Source organism: Oncorhynchus tshawytscha, linkage group LG12 (genome assembly GCF_018296145.1).
Source record: "Oncorhynchus tshawytscha isolate Ot180627B linkage group LG12, Otsh_v2.0, whole genome shotgun sequence".
Classification (NCBI taxonomy): Eukaryota; Metazoa; Chordata; class Actinopteri; order Salmoniformes; family Salmonidae; genus Oncorhynchus; species Oncorhynchus tshawytscha.
Window position 1 is genome coordinate 42,524,252 of NC_056440.1, and position 20,011 is coordinate 42,544,262.

General features: G+C 44.0%; 1 protein-coding gene across 1 annotated transcript in view; it reads left to right on the forward strand.

Moving 5' to 3' along the window:
* The first annotated feature begins 10,426 nt into the window (after positions 1-10,426).
* The window catches only part of mef2cb (myocyte enhancer factor 2cb), a 97,094-nt gene continuing 87,509 nt past the window's right edge, over positions 10,427-20,011 (forward strand). Inside the window, exon 1 of the mRNA XM_042330672.1 lies at positions 10,427-10,669. The gene's annotated coding sequence lies outside the window, so the exon portion shown is untranslated. The remainder of the gene's footprint in view (positions 10,670-20,011) is intronic.

Below are 20,011 nucleotides of genomic sequence, written 5' to 3' on the forward strand. Positions count from 1 at the left end.
TTGCCAGGAAGGAGAATGGAATCACAAACTTCTCATCATGTTCAACAGCATGGAGAAGGCTGCAACACTTCTAAATGGTAAGCTACAACCTTTATGTAAGTCTACTGTTTTTTTGGCAGATTTTTGAATGTATAGTTTAGGCCTTTGCTTTTTACTTCAATGCATCTTTTAGGTTTATCTGTGATTCCTAATGTCATTGGTTGCTTTTGCTTTTGCTTTTGTGGGTCCAATTGCTATTGATAGATATACAGGTTTGCGTTATTTGATGGGTATATGGACAATGAACAATGTATGGGTGTAGGGACAATGACCAATTTAGCCTATTGGTTGTGCTCTGAGGTGAGCCCTGGCTCGGTGCTCCTGTTATTCAGCTGTCCACTCAGGTGGTGCTGAAATTGGTAGTGCATCTGATTATCCTTTCTTCGTGTTGACTGGCGGTAGCCTTCTGTCCATGGTACTGAATCATGGTTAGGGTGTGTGCTGTTTTAATAAGCGCATCTTGGGCTACCAGTCTTCGTGGGGCTTCTCTTCAACATTGCGTGCTTTCTTGTGTGCAAAATTATAGTTGTTGTGAATATGGCTACATTTCACATAGACCTACATTTTTGTAATTGTTGTATGTCGCAGTATGTCGTATGTCGCAGATCATTACGAGATACCCCAGTTACTGGGATATACTGTCTGCCCCCTCTCTAGCGTTATGTGCACCCTGGGGTGCACATAACACCTGCAGTCTCAAGAGAGCCCGCTTCTTGCATCATCCAAACTGACTCCCAGTCTGTTAGACGCAAAAACTCTGTGAGGGTTTTTGGAAACTCCATCCTGAAGTGGTGACAACGCACCTTGAAGGGTGATGCCTCACACTTTTTACTCTTCTATGCCTAAACTCCCCTCTCCATTTAACAGAGTGAAGGAACAAGGCATTTCAAGCCCCTCAGGAACGTTTTGGTGGGCAGAGATCCCTCTCCTGCCTTTCAACCAGCCCTGGCAGCTATTGTTAGGCAAGGATGTTTTGACCATAGCGAACAAAATGATTTTACACCCTTACACAGAGACCATGGCCCTCTGGGCCTGGCCTGTGAATGGATGAATCTGAATGTGAGATCTGGGCTTTGACTAGGCCATTGCAGGACATTTCAATGTTTCCCCTTAAACCACTTGAGTGTTGCTTTAGCATTATGCTTAGGGTGAATGTCCTGCTGGAAGGGGAACCCCTGTCCCAGTCTCAAATCTCTGGAAGACTGAGACAGGTTTCCCTCAAGAATATCCTTGTATTTAGTGCCATTCATCATTCCTTACATTCTGACCAGTTTCCCAGTCCCTGCCAATCAAAAACATCCCCACAGCATGATGCTGCGACCACCATGCTTCACTGTAGGGATGTTGTTCTCGGGGTGATGAGAGGTGTTGGGTTTGCGCCAGACATAGCGTTTTCCTTGATGGCCAAAAAGCTCGATTTTAATCTCATCTGACCAGAGTATCTTCTTCTATATGTTTGGGGAGTCTCCCAAATGCCTTTTGGCATACACACAACAGGTTTGCTTATTTTTTTCTTTAAGCAATGGATTTTTTTCTGGCCACCTGTGGCATGTACGGCTTAAAGGGATCCTATGGACAGCTACTCCAAAATCTGCTGTGGAGTTTCGCAGCTCCTTCAGGGTTATCCTTGGTCTCTTTGTTGCCTCTCTGAATAATGCCATCCTTGCCTGTTCTGTGAGTTTTGGTGGGCAGCCCTCTCTTGACAGGTTTGTTGTGGTTCCATATTCTTTCCATTTTATAATAATGTATTTAATGGTGCTCTGTGGGATGTGGGATAACCCTGTCCCTGATCTTTACTTCTCCATAACTTTGTCCCTGTCCTGTTTGGAGAGCTCCTTGGTCTTCATGGTGCCGCTAGCTTGGTGATGCCCCCTGCTAAGTGGTGTTGCAGACTCTGCGGCCATTCAGAGCAACTGTATATATACTAAGATAATGTGACACTTAAATTGCACATAGGTGGACTTTTTTATAACTAATTATGTGACTTCTGAAGGTAATTGGTTGCACCAGATCTTATTAAGGGGCTTCATAGAAAAGAGCTTGAATACAGAGAGCTTGAGTACATATGCATGCACCACTTTTCATTTTTCTTTTTTTTAAATCATTTTTTAAAGATTTTTTTCTCCATTCACTTCACCAATTTGGATTGTTTTGTGTATGTCCATTATATGAAATCCAAATAAAAATCACTTTATATTACAGGTTGTGATGCAACAAAATAGGAAATATGATGAGGATGAATACATTTGCAAGGCACTGTATATGGATGAGTGATGGCAGAGCGGCATAGGCAAGGTGCATTAGATGGTATAAAATACAGTATACACATTTGATAAGAGTAATGTAAGATATGTAAACATTATAAAAGTGGCATTGTTTAAAGTGACTGGTAATCCATATATTGAAGTGTCCAGTGATTGGGTCTCAATGTAGGCAGCAGCCTCACTGAGTTGGTGATTGCTGTTTAGCAGTCTGATGGCCTTGAGATAGAAGCTGTTTTTCAATCTCTTGGTCCCCGCTTTGATGAACCTGTACTGACCTCGCCTTCTGGATGATAGCAGTGTGAACAGGCAGTGGTTCTGGTTGTTATTGTCCTTGATGATCTTGTTGGCCTTCCTGTGACATCGGGTGCTGTAGGTGTCATGGAGGACAGGTACCTTGCCCCCAGTGATGCATTGTGCAGACCGCACCACCCTCTGGAGAGCCTTGCGGTTGAGGGCAGGGCAGTTGCCATACCAGGCTGTGATACAGCCCGACAGGATGCTCTCGATTGTGCATCTGTAAAGGTTTGTCAGGGTTTTGAGTGACAAGCCAATGTATACGCCCAAGAACTTAAAACTTTCCACTTTCTCCACTGCTGTCCCTTCGATGTGGATAGGGGGTGCTCCATCTGCTGTTTCCTGAAGTCCATGATTATCTCCTTTGTTTTGTTGACTTTGAGTGAGAGGTTGTTTTCCTGACACCACACTCCGAGTGCCCTCACCTCCTCCCTGTACGCTGCCTCATCGTTGTTGGTGATCAGGCAAACTACTGTTGTGTCGTCTGCAAACTTAATGGTTGAGTTGGAGGCGTGCATGGCCACGCAGTCGTGGGTTAACAGGGAGTACAGGAGAGAGCTGAGCACACACCCTTGTGGAGCCCCAGTGTTGAGGGTCAGCGAAGTGGAGATGTTGTTTCCTACCTTCACCACCTGGGGCCGGCCCATCCGTCCAGAGATTGTTTTCAATTAAAATGTACAAAAATATATTTTTTTAAATGGCTTCTTAGGAAAGAGCAATTTCTCAAGCAAGAGTGGTCTGAGTGGGGAGGGGAAAATTAGCTGTTACTGGCAGAGAGACTTGGAACTCTCTTTCTTATTAGTCTATTAAATAACTTACCGTATGGTGATGTCACCATGGAAGGCCAAAACTTCATCCCACCAAAGCAGGCTGACATTTTACACTAAAAGGCATTATTATAATTTTCTGAATTTTATAGTATTATTACAACCTCATTGTGTGGAAATATACACTCAGCGAACAGTTTATTAGGTACACCCATCGAGTACCGGGTCAGACACATTTTTGCTTCCAGAACAGCCTGAATTCTTAGAGTCATAGAAATGTTGTTTAATTGGTATCAAGGGTCAACTGGTATCAAGGGTCCGAAAAGGTTCTGCACACCACTGTTGTACTGCGCCGCTATTTGCCTGTTTGTGTCCCGCCTGTTAGCTTGCACAATTCTTGCCATTCTCCTTCAACCTCTCATCAACAAGCTGTTTTCGCCCACAGGACTGCCACTGACTGGATGTTTTTAGTTTGTCACACTATTCTTGTTAAACCCTACACACTGTCATGCGTGAAAAGCACAGGAGGCCATCCGTTTCTGAAATAATGGAACCGGCGCATGGCACAGATGATTATGGCACACTAAAAGTTGCTTAGGTTACTAGTTTTGCCCATTCTAACACTCAATTGAACAGTTACAGAATGCCTCGATGCTTGTCTGCCTGATTTATATAGAAAGCCATGTTTCTTACCCATATTTATAATGGATGGACGTGTCTCCTATTGGAGCTAAACATTTTCGTTAACAGGGTGTCTGACTCTCCAGATCTGCGAACAGTACGATTTCTAGGGTCAATTTTAGATCAAAGGTTCTAAAAACATTTTGGGGGGCATACCGTGGTATACGGTATGATATACCATGGCTGTCAGCCAATCAGCATTCAGGGCTAGAACCACACAGTTTATAATATAAAATAATGGCAAGGGACTTATGAATATATCTTGCCTAGCATAGTCAGATAACATACAGTAGGCCAACTCATATTATGTTTTTCTGAAATTGATTTTCTTCGTATCATAATGTTTCTTTAGACCTGACCAAAATAACGAATTTATTTATTGCGATTGTCTATATTACATTTATTTGTTCAATTTTTTTCAAATGTAAATGTCCAAAGGTGTGCATCAGTGGCATGTATTCAGCTTGTTTGAATGTAGGCCTGGAGATGTTAAACGTGTTTATGTTCACGGTCAATTGCCGTGAGACCATCAGTATTTTGCATGAAAATAACTGGCTGACAAAATGTCATGACCACCACAGCCCCCATTTCTTTTTTTGTACCTTTATTTTTAACTAGGCAAGTCAGTTAAAGGACAAATTCTTATTTACAATGACGGCCTAGGAACAGTGGGTTAACTGCCTTGATCAGGGGCAGAACGACAGATTTATTTTACCTTGTCAGGTCAGGGATTTGATCTAGCAACCTTTCAGCTACTGGCCCAAAGCTCTAAACACTAGGCCCTACTCCGCCCTTTACTACTACAAAAGAACAGCGTCTCCACCGTTCCACATTTATATGGATCAAACAAGAGATTTACGCAAGAGCTACCAACTCTTTGTTTCTTGGGCACCTCCCTGCAAGGGTATGCCCCTCCCTCGTCAACGACTCTCCTGATGGATAGTGGAGGCTTTTATGTTGGTTTATAATAGCAGGGGTTTTACAGCCCTTGGATGGCCTGAGGGCTCACTCCATCAGAGGTGTGGCTACCTTCTGGGCACTGCGTCTCTTTACAAGAGATTTGCGATGCGACATGTTGGGCCTCCCCGCATACATTTATGAGTTTTTTAATGACTAGATGTCCCTGCACCTTCGTTGTTGCATACTGGCCTCAATGTCGAAGCCAGTGAGAGTTGCTTATGTTGGGATTGCCCTGGCTTCGGAGAGCATGTCTGCGATACGGGACTTGGCCATATGCCAATGCGATACATTGAAGCAAGTATTTAAAAGAGAACTTAGTGTTACTGCCTTAACCCTGATTCTCTGATAATATGAGTGAGATGTATCACCGCATTTCCCTGCTTGCAGGAACGCAAGGAAGAGAAGCACGTTCGAGAATAAGCAGAGGGCGGGCAGTGGTGCCTTATAAGTAGGGGATGGACTCACCTCACTTGCCACTCAACCTGTCTTTCTCCAACAGACGTTTTGTGATTGATTCTTCCCCGAGTAGTGATTCTAAGCATATCCCAATGTCATACATCTGGCTCATATTATCAGAGAACTGGGATTATGACATTATCAATAACATTTCTGACACACTCTTTGCAAAAGTTAATGTTAGAATTTGCCGTAGTAATAAACAGGGGCAATATGGATCCTCCTTCTTCCCCCCTACCTGAGGCAGTGGGCCTCTTGGACAATTAGAAAATAAGAGCTCACACTAAGAGAGAAAAATGGGGTAGCGAATGTAGGAGAAGAAGAAAGAGGGTTCTGGAGATCGAGAGAGGGGGAGAGCCCTTCAGAGTGACTGCCAACTCCCCTGAACTGTAGAAAACATACATTTTGATGCCTGAATGTTTATTTTAATTTACATATATATATTTCATATTTAACAACTAAATATTGATCGTTTTTATTAAAACAATTAGAAATGTTGTATTTTTTGCTGCAGTATTTTTTATAACTTTAAAATGGGTACATTTTATTAGTCAGCATACGTCAGTTTAGCATCAGTCTCACACTTCTACCGCAAGTTCAACAGGCAAAAGAAACCCATAGCATTCGATTCATGTCGTGTGTACTGTAGGTGCTGAATAAAGAGTTAGCCATGGCACCAGTCATAATCCATCTTTCAAAAGAGCCAAATGGAAAGGATAAAGTTTCAGTCAAAATATTGTTTTTGGACTGAGGTGTGCACACTCCCTCTTACCCTCCCACTTCATCTCTGTCTTCTTTTTTGTTCGTTCTTTCTTTCTTTCCTTTTTTTTTCTTTCTGTATTTCTTTCTTTCTCTCACTCTCTATGTCTCTCTCTATATATATAAATATATCTATATCTATATATATCATTCTTTTGCTTTTCCTGTGCTGTGTTTTATCAGCCAATGTCACAGGGGCCTTCTTAGAAAACCAACAGTGCTCATCAGAATAAGTCTTCTGAGGAGGGGTCTGGTTGGTCCATGTTGAGCCAGGCCGGGCTGTTGGGGCTGTCTGCGGGGAAGAGGTATGTGCTAGGTGGTGATTGTGAGCTGCGGTCTGCCCTCTGTCTCCAGGGCCGAACACACACAGAGAGACTTTGTGTGAAGCAGAGGGCTGAGAAGACACGCTGAAGTCAGCTCACGCCACACAGAGCACAAACGCAGGAAAAACACACCGCCACCGCTGACCCCCCCCTGTCTTTCACACACACTGTATATACGCAGACGTGCAGACACACACACACACACACACACACACACACAGAAACACACACGTCACCTAAGGTAAGGTAATACTTTATGTTACAGCTACAGTGCTTTCAAAAAAGTATTCAGACATCTTGACTTTTCCCACATTTTGTTAAGTTACAGAATTGTTCTAAAATGGATTGAATATGATTATTTTTTCTCCGCAATCTACACACAATACCCCATAATGACAAAGCGAAAACATTTTTTTTTTTAAATGTTTGCAAATGTATTCAAAATAAAAAACAGAAATACCTTATTTTCATAAGTATTAAGACCCTTTGTTATGAGGCTCAAATTGATCTCAGGTGCATCCTGTTTCCATTGATCATCCTTGAGATGTTTTTACAACTTGATTGGAGTCCAGCTGTGGTAAATTCAATTGATTGGACATGATTTGGAAAAACACTCATCAGTCTATATAAGGTCCCAAAGTTGACAGTGCATGTCAGAGCAAAAACCAAGCCATCAGGTTGAAGGAATTGTCCGTAGAGCTCCGAGACAGGATTGTGTCGAGGCACAGATCTGGGGAAGGTACAAGAGAATGTCTGCAGCATTGATGAACCCCAAGAACACAGTGGCCTCCATCATTGTTAAATTGAAGTTGTTTGGAACCACTAAGACTCTTCCGAGAGCTGACTGCCCGGCCAAACTGAGCAACTGGGAGAGAAAGGCCTTGGTCAGGGAGGTGACCAAGAACCCGATGTTCACTATGACAGAGCTCTAGAGTTGCTCTGTGGAGATGGGAGAACCTTCCAGAAGGACAACCATCTCTGCAATACTCCACCAATCAGGCCTTTATGGTAGAGTGGCCAGACTGAAGCCACTCCTCTGTAAAAGGCACATGACAGCCCGCTTTACAGCCTGCCAAAAAGCACCTAAAGACTCTCAGACCATGAGAAACAAGATTCTGTGGTCTGATGAAACCAACATTGAACTCCAAGCATCACATCTGGAGGAAACATGGTACCATCGGTGAAGCATGGTGGTGGCAGCATCATGCTGTGGGGATGTTTTTCAGGGGTAGGGACTGGGAGACTAGTCAGGATCAAGGCAAAGATTAACAGAGTTAAGTACAGAGAGATCCTTGATGAAAACCTGCTCCAGAGTGCTCAGGACCTCAGACTGGGTCGAAGTTTCACCTTCCAGTGCTCCCCACCCAACCTGACAGAGCTTGAGAGAATCTGCAGAGAGGAATGGGAGAAACTCCCCAAATACAGGTGTGCCAAGCTTGTAGCATCATACCCAATAAGACTTGAGGCTGTAATCGCTGCCAAAGGTGCTTCAACAAAGTACTGAGTAAAGGCTCTGAATACTTATGTAATTGTTTTATTTACATTTTTTCAATTTTATACATTTGCAAAAATGTCAAAAACCCATTTTTGCTTTGTCATTATGAGGTATTGTGTGTAGATTGATGCGGGGATGGGGGACTATTTAATACATTTTAGAATAAGGCTGCAACGTAACAAAATGTGGCAAGTGCATGTGGCATGTATCATGCCAATCAGCATTATACAATATTTACTCACATGCATTAGTCACTCATGAACCCACAAACCAGAAGTGATGGAGAGAAACATAAACACAGACAAAAAGAGAAGTAGAAGTACAAATTAATCAGGTGACGGTGAATCAGTAGCTCTCAGCCCGGCCGGCCGACAGCAGTAGTGATGTTATAAAAACATGCATAAATCCAGCCGGCCTTCCACAAATCTGTCAGTGGTTTCACTATTATTGTTCATAATTACCATAATTTGCTGTTGATGATTTAACGATAAAGCAACAGAAAAAATGGGAAAGAAAACAATGAAAGGAGTTTTCAGGGGAAGCGCCATGCCGAGTTTCCTATCGATCTTCTGTCACCTTGTCTTCGACAGAACGCTTTGTGTTCCACCTCTGGCGCAGCCTGCAGTCTCTAGAGCAGTGGCACGTACATCCAGCCACACCCTCTGTCTCACACACACACACACACACACACACACACATACATGCATGCATACACACACACTATCCTTGTGGGAACCAAACAATTGATTCCCACTCAAAATCCTAGTTTCCCTCACCTTAACCGAACCATAACTTAAACCCCAAACCCTAACCCAACATGTAACACCTAAACCTAACCCCTAACCCTAATTCTAATTCTAACCCTAACTGTAACACTAAACCTAACCGCTAAGTCTAAAATAGCCTTTTCCTTGTGGGGACTGGCGAAATGTCCCTACTTGTCAGAATGTTTGTTGTTTTACGTTCCTTGAGAGGACTTCTTGTCCCCACAATGATAGTATAACTTAAACACACACACACACACACACTATAAAACACAAAAATACTCAAAGAAACACATTCTCACACATAGGGCCATGGTGTGGACAGACAGAGTCTTCAGACAGGCCAGATCGGTCCTTGTTTAAGAGGGACAGTACGTTTGCTGGTACCCCTACTAGCTCCTGCGGTCCAGTACTGTACACTGTACCAGGCAAAACTGCCATAGAGTGCCAATCCCTCTTCCTCCTCCTCCACCTTGCCCAGACCAACAGACAGACAGCCAGGCTCCGGGGCTCAGTCTCCCCTCATTGGAGCAGACTCCTGTGGGGAGAGAGACAGGGGAGAGAGCTCAGGAATCAGGCCTCCAAAGCCTGGCCCAATCACGCTGGGCGGGAAGCCCCAGCCAAAATCAAGACGGCAGGACACCAGTTAGTGTTTGCGTGTGTAAAGGCATGTGTGTGTTTTGTACTCTCTGGGAGTATGCTTTGCCTTGCAGACCAATGGAGAGAGCATACACTCTTGAACACAGAGAAGCTTGTAAAAGTTTGTAAATAATATTGTTGAATTCCTATGATGATTCAATGTCCTGTAGTGGTATTGTTATGGACTCTATCATACATTAGTATAAAGATTGTAGACAAAGAGATCCCCCTCACTTAAAAAAAACCGATAAGTGAATTTCCATTGTCCAGAACCATGTAAACAATATAACAGGATCAGATCAATACTAATGTGTTTGCACAAAGACAACAGCGTGATTCCCTAAACATCAGAGGATGCCAGTGCTCCAACCCAATCTTTAATAACAGTGTCCCCCTTTTCTGTTTAGGAAGAATATTCATCCATATTTCACTCATATTTCCAACATATCACCCCTCATATAATATTATCCATCTGTACATCAGTTTTATTCATTTCAGTGGAAGCATGAAATAATATAGGAGTACCATTCAATATTGTTAGATTTTGAGATTGTCATATATCGTCACTGGAAAATAACCATGTAAAAAGAAGTTCCTCTTCTGAACTCTTCCTCTTCTGAACTCTTCTTTTGTGATTATTTAGTTGATACTAAGGCTTATTTCATTTATTCAACCTTCTTCTAGCTGCTTTGGATGATTTTATCAGGTATTCATTTAACTATTTCCTGAATATTGTGGTTATTTTTAAAAATACAAGACTGTAATTTGTTTTATTTTTTTGTGCCCCTTATTGGACGGCAATATTATTTGGGGGGCAATAATCTAGCGAATATATGCCACCTCTGACAAAGGTCTGGGTGTCACTGATCCCTCAGAGGACTAAATATACTCAGGAGTGACTGAGGCAGGTGGACCGGCTGGAGGGGAGAGGGGGACATGGGGTGGGGGTGGGTGGGTGGTTGGCCAGAACAACTCCTGAGTTCAGTGTGGAAAGAGATCGGAGGCTAAACACAACCCAAAACTGGGGTTTCTGTTCAAAGCCAGCTGGCCTGGCTTTTATACATGCAGGACATTTTTTGTTTTGTTTTTCAGTTTTACTTTTTACTCTTCTTTTACTTTTATCTCTAACATGTATCTCTTTTTTTCCCCACTTGTGACTGTTTGATTGAGCTGGCCTTCAATTGGTTCTGTAGGGTGATACTTCCAGGAGAAGCAAAGAACGGCACGGGTGAGTTTACAGAGCACAATCCCACCTTCCCCTTTTCCTCTCCATGGTGTACTGTGACTTTCTGCATGTGGAAAAATCAGGTTCTGGCAGTGGAGCTCTTTTTGCCATAGAGTGGATGATGGCATGTTCCAAGCCAATGGCAATAAATCTGTCAAACAACTAACTCTCTTGTAATATAGTATTCGCAATATTGTTAGTAAATTATTCATTTTGACTTTATTGAAAAGTGAAACAATAATTTTGTTGTGTTATCGAACCCATATGGACGGACAAGGGCAGATAATTGACGCTAGGTTGTTTTACCTTAGGTACTTACACTTAGTGCGTGACAGAGAACCAAGTGGATCGAAAATCTTAAGGGTTGAGCTATGCTGAAGCTGGAGATCGGGCAGTCACTAACAGCTGTTGCCAATCACTTCTGTTCGAGTGAATGGCCAATCGAGGCTCCTGTAGCTACATGTGTCTACCTTTTTACTTCTCTAAGGCATGACGAAAGGTTTGACTATCTAAAGAAGAACTTAATAATAATAATACTGTATTGTGTGTTCAGTCAGTTTGGGTTATTGATCTTCCTAAGGTTAATTGCTAATAACACCTCATTGCGCAATCTGAAATCCTCTGTGAGTGAAAAGCGCCTGGCTTCAACATGCTGTTTTCTGTACAAATGGCTTACACCTGCAAGGTAGCTACCTAAATGGCTGCTGCAGACATCAATATCATTTTTTGTCACACAGATTAACGCTAAGTAAGATATTACACGCTGAGCTGTGAAACAAAGAGGAAATGTGTCATATTCCACCAACTGAAGGGAGTTGATATTGAACCAACTGCCTATATGAAGGCAGGGGTAGACAAATGTACTCAATAACAGGCAAACGTCCTAAAACAACCAGGAAGAATTCCATATCCAAACAAAAGTTTAGTTAGATTTGTATGGATGCTGAATGGCTTTGTTAAACTTTCTCTTCAGACATTTGATTTAAGGAAGTCATTTTTGTATTGCCGATTGGGCATGTGGGAATGTTCTGGGAGCCTAATTTAGCAACCAGTTTAAAGACAACTGTTGATGGCCCATCAGCAGGCAATTCAGTAGCAGTAATATCTATTATAACAATTGAATAATATCCATAATAACAATAATAATAATAATAACAGAGTTACTGCAAATGAACAAATGTACATTTGTATAATGGTATACATTGTACCATTCTTATTTCTCCCACCAAGATGATTGGGTTAACCCAGAGTCGTTGTCCGTGCCCCCTCGGAAATCGAATTAGCATAATATAAAAATCCCCACAAAAATCGGTCAGTTTTAAGCGAGACATATCTGTTTTTCTTTTGCATCAATCAACTGTTTTAGGACATCGCATTTCCGCATCGGCAGTGAAAGGTGACAGAGATAGAGCGGTGTTTGTCAGACCACAAAACTGTCTGTAGTGTCCGAAAGGTTTGGCCTACAAAGAAAGATGAGACTCTCCCTCTATGGAAATATGAGACTCTCATGAACACTATGTGGTGATCCCCTCAAAAACGTCTTGGGACTCGTCTGAAGTTGGTACAGATGATTTTCCATCAAATACTTTTTTCATATATTGTTTTGATACTTCAAGGGATCTTAAAATTCTAAATCAAATAGAAAAATGATCATTGGTATGACCTTCTTAAAACAATTTCATATAGCTTAGTGGTAGGTTCAGGCATACATTGTAAGGCACAACCTTTTTTTTACCTCTTAACATTACCCCTGAAAAGAGGAGACATCTCTTCAAACCAGTTTACAAAAGATCTCTCTTCACTTACAAACTTTTTGCCACCAAATTCCACCGCTTTGATCGGAAGCGGAGTTGAGGAAACCCTCTGCAGGGTGGCGAGCTCTCTTACGCAGGCATCTCTCTCCCTTTGAACCTCCAACCACCACCCCCATCCTGTCGCTTCGCTACCACTTTGTACCATTTCCTGTGTCACTTTCCTGTACCTACCCATCCTCTTGGAAGCTTCTCACAGTCTTGATCCACTCCAAATTTACCTTCTATCTGTAATGACAAATTACGCTTATTGTGGGGTCAGTAGTACACCTGACAATCACAGGAAAAAGATAACCATGTGTTTAGGTCTTTGTTTGTATCTAAACTTGGCTACCTTAATTACAGAGATTAGACTTGAGCACATTGTCCTGGTCATTTTATAAGTCTGGTGCAATCGATATGCTTGTTTGGATTTACATTAAGCCTTACGTAGAAAGTAGATTGCGGAGAAAGCAGGATCTATAGGCATCCATAGATACTGTTGTGTTTTAATTGCTCTTGTTATAAGGCTTGGCAGTAGTTGTCATGGTTATGCTGGATATTGCTGATCCAGACGCCATGATCTTTGGATACACAAGCCATGTTATCGTAGAAAGTGCAATTCATATTCAAAATAAATGATCACTTAACCAAGACGTATTATACACATGGAAGCAGTTTCATCGCAAAGGCATAGAAAGGACAAGTATCTTTGTTCCACTGTAATTGCTTGCAGTAACGGGCCTAGTATTTTTTCCCCCACCCCCTTTCTCTTCTACTCGTTTTATTATTTCATTTCAAATTTCCACGTCCCAGCGGCAGTCAGGCCTCGTTTATGAAAAATACCTTTCCAGTCTAAGTCTACCCCCCTGAGCAGTGTCGGTGCCGTTTGTACAGTACGCCGCTCGGTTTCTCTGCCGCCCCTACAGAGTGCCAGTGCACTGGGGCTGCCTAAATCTACAAAACATTAATGGTGCTCGCACTCCGCGAGGCAGCAAGCCTTTTGATCTGCAGCTAATCTCAGTGGCTTGCCTCCTGTCTGATGGCGTCTGAATAAGAATAAGTGTGATGCTGGAGGCACGGAGAGATTAGACGCCGCCTCACGTCTGCCACACTGTGTCTCCCTTTGCCGGGGGTCGCGGGGCCTACTGGATCATGTTAGGGCTGCGTTTCACATTAAAGCACAACGACTTCCATTTGCTTTGCTTCTCAGCTAGATGTTATCAGAGTCAGTTGCTGTATGTGGGAGACACATGCTGCATAGTTCTGCCGAGTGATGTTAAGTAGTCAGGAGAATGGGTGGAGGTCACCGCTGCTGTAGTGGTTGTCATGGGAATCATCAGTTCTATTCTCCCGTCCCCAGACCTCATGCCCTCATTTTAGGCCCCAGCCTTACTGATGCACAAACAGCTGTACCACATTAACCTGGTGGTTTACAAGCCATGCAGGTGTCTGAAAGGCCCAAAGCCTTGCGTATGGACTGACCCTAGATCAGGTCTGGGCACAGTATTGAGAGGTCCTGGGGACCAGGCTGAACAAGACCTAGGTGGAAGGACATCCTTGTCACGCAAGTGGCCTGGACTCTCAGATCTCATTTGAATAATTTATGATTGGATTTCTTTCCCCCTGTAGCGTGCCAAAGGAGTAGGGCAATATCGCCACAGGGCCCATCCCCACTCACACACATACTGCACTGTACACCCCCTAACCTATCAACCAATTCTGTTACACCACTCTTCTTCTGACCAATATACCAGCTCTTACGGTTCTAAAGCAAGTTGTGCACTTGTGTTATGTAAGTGTATACATGTACTGTACACACGTGTGTGTACGTGTGTGTGCGTGCAGCATGCCTAATTGCATGTATACTTCAGGGGCAAATATATCATTTTATATGAATTCAGCAGCTGGTGAAGTGCATTCAGACTGTGTAAATGTCTTGTATATGCTGTATAATAACAGCTCAAAACTACAAATGATGATCATGTCAGATTCTTAAATATGATTTACCTGACGGCAGTGGGATTTATGTTAACAACGACGATGCTCTACCTTGATCGGTTTAAATATTCACATTATGACCATGACTGCTGAAATGTCAAATCACGTGTGTGATCTTTCCAATGCCACAGGGTAACACACAACATCTGTCAGGTACAGCCTCTGCTCAGCCTCAGGAAACACTGGTTGGCACCCCTCCACTGGAGAAAAGAAAATGTTACATTGGCATCCCCACTACACAGGCTCTGTTATAGAGGGGCTGAAACGATAAAATAACTACGCCTGTTTCTGAGCAGTCGGGAGCGAATTACTTTCCAGCCGTTCAAAAGGAGGAAAAATCATTAACGAAGGAGAAGCCATTCTTTTTTTCTCCCATGAAGTCATCTGGAGACAAAGGGAACGTTGAGTGAAAGACTGACGTGTAGAGCGAAACCACAGCCATCCTGCGTTCTCTGAAGAGAAGAAAAGAGGGAGTTTAGGAAGCGGAGACGACTGTCCCTGTCAGCGTTTGCGATTTTTAGCAGCTTGAGGGGCTACAGCAAATGGAAGTTTATGTGAATATTAAAACTCTTCATGTATTGATTAAATATTCAGCACTATTAATGAGGCTGTGGGATGCTATCTACAAAGGAATGGCAATTCTTAATATTTTACGACCCATTGAAACAAAGATGTAGCAATGACATGTATACTTTCCATTAACAAGAAAACTGTGTAGGATACTATCATTTGCAGTTTCTTGTTAGATAGTTGAACAATGAGTCGTCATACGTTTCACTGGCCAATGCCACGCATAGCTCATTTGCTAAGCCAATTGAACCAGCTTTGACAAGGGTCTATGGCTCCCCTATAGACAGCACCTATAACTGCATAACAACTCAACATGCCGTGCATTGGTCTCCACACGGAGGACATAACAATACTTTGAGCTTTCAACATCAAACCCTGGGAAAGCCATGTGATTATCGTATCATTATTTGAATAATGAATGAGTTTATCTATATAATGACCAGCCAAGTCTTGTCTTGGGGGCGTATGTTTAGTCGTGAACCGTTTTGGCAGAGCAGGGTAGGAGGTGGTTACCTCAAGGGGAAGACCCAACACGTCCCCAATGGTGGCCTCACCCTTCGTTACCAATAGCAGTAGTTCAGCCAGCGAACACAGTCACACGACCATGGGCCTTTTCCTGTGGGGTAACAGAGGTGGCAGGCAGAATAAAGGGAGAGCTTGTCCTGCTGCTTGTGCCTCATCCATAATGTATCAGAGGTGTAGTGTTCGGACGCTGTTTGAACAAGACAACACGCAAGTTATCAAAAGCATCTCTCACGTGGCAAAGCTCTGTGACGACTTCACCACTACTTCACCAGTCATCAAGCAAAAGTTGTGGAAAAACCTTCAACGTGCAGTTACGATAGTCCGTCGACGATATCAAATTAATTCGACATCTAATAAGCTTTTAGCATCGAGAAGTACAATTGTGAACATGCTACCACTGTATGTGCATTGCGTCGTGGTAATGTAGCTTTCGGGCCTACAAAAATTTTTAATTATACATGCCTCACCCAGAAAATCGCCTCTAGCTAAATGAAAGCTCTTTAGGACTTTATGGTGGAAATCATATAAAGTACTGCCACAATGAATAGTGAAAAGGCTGGATCTCTGCATTGTATGGAGGAATATTTTACAGTGCTCTTGATCCACTGCTGGTGGGGGGAATAGTGAGGGGGTCGGGCAATTAAAAGAAAGATAGTAATGCTAGTTGAGCCCCATATTGGACTGTAGGTCTGGGGGTTTTACAGTACAGTAATATCCCCATGTGTCTCCTGCTAACGTTACTGTCACGTTCTGACGTTTATTTCCTTTGTTTTGTATTTATTTAGTATGGTCAGGGCGTGAGTTGGGGTGGGCAGTCTTTGTTTGTTTTTCTATGATTTGGGGATTTGTATGTTTCGGCCTAGTACGGTTCTCAATCAGAGGCAGGTGTCATTAGTTGTCTCTGATTGAGAATCATACTTAGGTAGCCTGGGTTTCACTGTTTGTTTGTGGGTGATTGTCTATGTTGATTGCTTGTGTCAGCACAGTTCTCATTAGCTTCACGGTCGTTATATTGTTTATTGTTTTTGTATAGTGTGTTTCAGTGTTTTCTTTATTAAAATTCATGATGAACACATACCACGCCGCATTTTGGTCCTCCGATCCTTCTCGCCTCTCCTCTTCAGATGAAGAGGACGACCGTGACAGAATCACCCACCAACCAAGGACCAAGCGGCGTGGTAAAGCACAGCGACGACAGCAGCAGCAGCAACAGCGGCCAGCATCACAGGACTCCTGGACATGGGAGGAGATATTGAACGGAGAGGGACCCTGGGCACAGGCTGGTGAATATTGCCGCCCCAAAGCAGAGCTGGAGGCAGCGAAAGCTGAGCGGCGGCGATATGAGGAGGCAGCACGGCAGCGCGACAGGTACGAGAGGCAGCCCCCCCAAAAAAGAATTTGGGGGGGGCACACGAGCTGTGGGGCTAAGCCAGGTAGCAGACCTGAGCTCACTCCTCGTGCTTATTATAAGCAGCGTGTTACTGGTCAGGCACCGCGTTATGCGGTTAAGCGCATGGTGTCGCCAGTACATGCCCATAGCCCGGTGCGCTATAGGGCAGCCCCCCAAAAGTGTCATGCGAGTGTGGGCATCGAGCCAGAGCGTATGGGGCCTGCTCAGCGTGTCTGGTCGCCGGTATGCAGTTTTGGTCCAGGGTATCCTGCGCCGGCTCTGTGTACTGTGTCTCCGGGGCGCTGGGAGGGTGCAGTGCATCCTATGCCTGCGCTCCTCTCGTGCCGGGCAAATGTGGGAGTGGAGCCTAAGGGAGAGGTGCGCGTAGTAGGCACTAGATCTCCCGTGCTTACCCACAGCCCGGTTCAACCTGTGCCTGCACTCTGGAGGGTCCGGGCTAGAGTAGTGATCCAGCCTGGGGGAGTGGTGCCAAGGCTGCGCACCAGAGCTCCAGCGCTCCCCCACAGCCCGGTCCTTCAGGTGCCTCCTCCTAACACCAAGCCTCCTGGGGGTCTCCCCAGCCTGGTGGGTCCTGTGGCAGCCCCACGCACCAGGCTGTCTCTCTGTCTCCTCCCTACAGGTGTTCCCGCCTGTCCAGCGCTGCCGGAGTCTCCCGCCTGTCCGGCGCTGCCGGAGCCTCCCGCCTGTCCGGCGCTGCCGGAGCCTCCCACCTGTCCGGCGCTGCCGGAGCCCCTCAGTCCAGAGGCACCAGAGCCCCTCTGTCCCGAGCTGCCCCTCTGTCCCGAGCCGCCCCTCTGTCCAGTGGGGTCATTTAGAAGGGTCGCCGTGGTTAGGAAGCCACAGAGGCGGACAATGAGGCGGATTAAGTCTATGGTGAAGTGGGGTCCACGTCCCGCGCCAGAGCCGCCACCGTGGACAGACGCCCACCCAGACCCTCCTCTATAGGTTAAGGTTTTGTGGCCGGAGTCCGCACCTTTTGGGGGGGTACTGTCACGTTCTGACGTTTATTTCCTTTGTTTTGTATTTATTTACTATGGTCAGGGCGTGAGTTGGGGTGGGCAGTCTGTTTGTTTTTCTATGATTTGGGGATTTGTATATTTCGGCCTAGTTCTCAATCAGAGGCAGGTGTCATTAGTTCTCTCTAATTGAGAATCATACTTAGGTAGCCTGGGTTGCACTGTTTGTTTGTGGGTGATTGTCTATGTTGATTGCTTGTGTCAGCACAGTTCTCATTAGCTTCACGGTCGTTATTTCGTTTATTGTTTTTGTATAGTGTGTTTCAGTGTTTTCTTTATTAAAATTCATGATGAACACATACCACGCCGCATTTTGGTCCTCCGATCCTTCTCGCAACTCCTCTTGAGATGAAGAGGAGGACGTCCGTGACAGTTACACTGCTTTTATGGGTGAATTCAGTGGCTCAGGCCAGACAGGGTGACTGGAAAACCACTAGGCCGTACTGAACCATTAGTATCACTGAATCATTGGTAGTTCTGAACCATTAGTAGTACTGAACCATTTCTCACTTCCTGTAGAGAGGTGAAAAACCCAAAACAAAACATATTTAGATATTTTTCTGATACTTGACTTTTCTGACTTTTCAATTCCTACAGTGTATATAGTGAGCGCTACACAACCTTTTCATAATTCACCACATGCAAATGCACTTCGTTGCACGATGTTGTCAGAATCTCACCCTTGAAATGTGGGAAACTATTGTGTCATTGTGTACAGAAGTATATATTAAACACAATTGTCTTGCATAAGGGCATATGGCATCTGTTAATTAAAAAGTGGCTCTCTTGCCGTTGCTTTTCTAATTATACTGTACAGTGGTATCATTCTACAACTGTAATTACTAATGATATTGCCTTCAGAGTTTCATTATGGGCTTTATTAATAAGGCAGACAAAATTATATGTAATGTAATGCTTTGGATCACTTACACAAATACTGCAGAAGAGGGGAAGAGAAAGATCCCACAGTGTATATCTTTGTCTCTGAATATTCTCCTGTGCACCGTGCAGTGAGTATTGTATTGGTGTATCTTCCATGAGATCAATAAGCCAATACATATGGTGGACTGATCTAGAGATCTCTGGCACTTCCGCTAGTGTTTAAGCACAGTAACGGAGATTGTAGTGTGGTACGCAGAGACACGCGCACACACACACGCACACGCACGCACGCACACACACACACACACACAGGCATAAGCACTCGCACACACACACACACACACACACACACACACACACACACACACACAATCTATAGACCTATGGATCCTGTGTGAAGTTAGCCTGTAGGTCACTACAATGCATTTGGCCTCATCATGTAAAATCAAGCCAATGTCAAAATAACACCTGTCTCTCTCCAACTCATTACGGAATAGGAGACAGAGAGAGACTGCTACACACCAACAATGGGAAGCCTCTTCAAATATGTCACTGCAGCGCTAAGCTGATTCTCCGGGGTGGGACTGAGTGCTTGACAACCTTATCAACTGTGACAGGCAGATTGTGTTTTCACATGAGCATGATCGACAACAGATTACACCTGGCCTGGGCTGTTCCTGTTTACCCAGGAAATGTATTGGTGTTTACAGTGCTCTTATGAAAGGCAGACCGGCTCCCTTTTTTTCTACCCATTACAAAAACACACACACATCAGGCAGCCTATTATGTGTCACATGCTATAAAGTCACTGCCAGAGAATTCTTTAAAGACTATCTGAGTAAGATCAATATCCGTAACCGCACTTGTGCGTTTGACTCACAACCAGTCATCGTTTTCCTCATCTCCTCCATGCACAATTCATGCCAAACCTCATGAAATTGCATTCGACCAAAAGCCTACCGTGTGTATATACAGAGTGACATATTTCAAACTGCATAATCATTCTGGTAAACAGTACATTATATGCATGTGACTGTCAATTCCCTTAAAGTGCTAAACATGTACAGGTTGGGAATTTTTCATAATGGGGGGGCAGTGGGATCCAGGGGTGGGCTAAATGTTGTTTTATGGGAAATATAGGTCTATATGC